The sequence below is a fragment of the Jaculus jaculus genome, chromosome 19, assembly GCF_020740685.1.
Source record: "Jaculus jaculus isolate mJacJac1 chromosome 19, mJacJac1.mat.Y.cur, whole genome shotgun sequence".
In the NCBI taxonomy this organism is placed as follows: domain Eukaryota; kingdom Metazoa; phylum Chordata; class Mammalia; order Rodentia; family Dipodidae; genus Jaculus; species Jaculus jaculus.
Genome location: NC_059120.1, coordinates 19,443,715 through 19,446,375, shown reverse-complemented (window position 1 = coordinate 19,446,375; position 2,661 = coordinate 19,443,715).

Here is a 2,661-nt window from a genome sequence, read left to right as displayed (position 1 = left end):
GGGCTGGAGAGATGGCTTAGCGGTTAAGCTCTTGCCTGTGAAGCCTAATGACCCCGGTTCAAGGCTTGGTTCCCCAGGTCCCACATTAGCCAGATGCACAAGGGGGCGCACGCGTCTGGAGTTCGTTTGCAGTGGCTGGAAGCCCTGGCGCCCCCATTCTCTCTCTCTCCCTCTTTCTTTCTCTCTGTGTCTGTCGCTCTCAAATAAAAAATAAAAATAAAAAAAAATTTTAAAAAAAATGATTTATTTATATTTATTTATTTGACTGAGAAAGAGGAAGAGAGAGAGAGAGAGAGTGAATGATGGGTGCGCCAGGGCCTCCAGCCACTGCAAGAGAACTCCAGTCGCATGCGCCCCCCCTTGTGCATCTGGCTAACGTGGGTCCTGGGGAATCGAACCTGGGTCCTTTCACTTTGCAAGCAAAGGCCTTAACTGTTAAGCCATCCCTCCAGCCCAAACCTGGATAATTTAACTGGGCCCCCATCTAGTCATGACGGTAGCTGACCATGTAGGGCTCACCCGTGGCCTTCAAATCCAAGTCCCAGACATTTTGGAGAAGATAATCAATGTTGTTACTTCCTATTTGAAAAATCTCATCCTGATGTGTGGCTGACTTTTGCATCCCCTTAAGGAGTTTGTATGTATGCAACTTAGTGTATAACATAGTCAAGTCTAGGAAAGACAGGGTGATGTCTTTATGGTACTGCAATCAAACTCAGGGCCACACGTATGCTTGACTTTTGCCTAATTGTCATCATTTGGACATCAGTATCACCCCGAAGTTATCACAATTATTTTGTAAAATCACATACAAAATGTCAGCGGCAGACGTTGCTACGTTTATATTATAGAATGCCTCCATAAATAACATGGCAAAGGCATTTATTCTTGTTTGTGAGAAAGATGAAATAAACACAAAAAGCACTAGCATTGCCACATGGCTCTTGCTCAAAATCTCCTTCCAAAAGGATCACATTTGTGCAGTCCTATTTGCCCTGAACTCCACTGCAAAGACAAATTAGAGGCATGCATCACTTAAACATGGGCTTCGGAAACCAAACCAGTCTGGAACAAATTATAAGACATGTGATATTCACATTTTCAATGGTAAGAGATACACACTGAATTAATTAGTGGGAAACTATTATTAGGTGCAGGCATTTCACCATCCATTAACTGCCGTATCCTCATAAACAAGCTCTGCCCGCGTGGCTTGCTTATAAGCTCTTGCAGTTTGCATAAAGAAAGAAAAAGAAAATAAACTGGAGGCTCTTTGAATATCACAGAGTGCTGAGATCGCATTTGCCATTGCTTTTTACATCTGCACGTCTTTCAAAGGCTTAAATTATTTTTACTGAATAGCCAGCTTAGGTAATGAGCCTGCATTTATACAATTGTTCTTGGAATGGGCTCTGAGAGCTTTGTGTGGTAATGTTTCCAGAAAGGAAAAACTTGCTTCGGGAGACCCACAGACCATTCTTCTGCAGGAGAACGAATGGGTCTGTGTTTTCTGTAAAGGTGGTTAACCCACAGGCAGAAACAACTGTTCAGGATGTCTTTTTGCAAATTCACACTTACGTTTGTTGATTCCATATTAAACGGAACACCCAGACACATGGAAGGTAGAGCCCTCTTTTAATTAACCCTCTTGGTATAGGCCTGTGTGATTAAAGATGCTGGAGCTGCTCCTGGGGTTTCTGCTACTGAAAATACTAACAATAATCATTTGTTTTGTTTTTATATTTAAACACATTATTGCATAGCTTGGTGCAGAGATAATTACCAATTTTATCTCCTGTGTTTTTCTAATGTTCATTAATAACAATAAAGGGTTGTAGGTTAAAAACTCATTTAATTGCCTTTATGTTAATGACATTATGAATAGCCTTAGCTACAAGATTCTAATTCTGTCCAGTATCCTCTCTCTCAGTGGAACCCCAGGAGGGCTGCTCATTTTACCAGCATTACTGATTCAGAGTTTTTCCTTGCAGGTGGGTTTTTGTACATAATCAGAATTAATGCACAACACATTTCGCAAGGAATGGAGTAGAAACACTCAGAATAAGTAATTAACTAGAGTGCCCAAGGAAATATGCCCCAGCATTTTTTTAGCATATTCATAAAACATTAAGAACAGTCATAAACACAGTAGAAACAATTTCCTGGTAATATGCTTTTAGACCATTTTCTGGCTCCTTTTCTTTGCTTCCTCACATAGAGAGAATTTTTTTTTTTAAATCTGAAAATCCCAAGGTTGCAAATAAAAGGCCCCCAAGTGTGGTGTTTTGGGATCCCACGTGCTTCTGTGATGTTGGAACCTAGCTTAGCAGGAGTCTGGATACCCAGTCCTGGCTCTGTGTCCATCGTGTCGTTTGTTAGGCAGGACCAGGGCTAGATGAGCCTGCAGCCACTCAGGAAATGTGCCTACCCTGCTACTTCCAATCTGGAGCCACAACCCCACAGGGGAGAGGATGCTGGGCTGCGGGAGGGGGGGCGGGGCCTGAAGCAAAGGGCTAAGAGGTGAGTACTGCCAGCGACTCACAGCCCAGCACCTTCTCCAGCTGACGTTAGTCCCTCTAGCTCTTGTAGGCTAATGGCTCTCAAGCGAGGGACTGTCCTTGGCCTATTAAGGCTGTACGTTCCTATGTCCAATCTCAGACA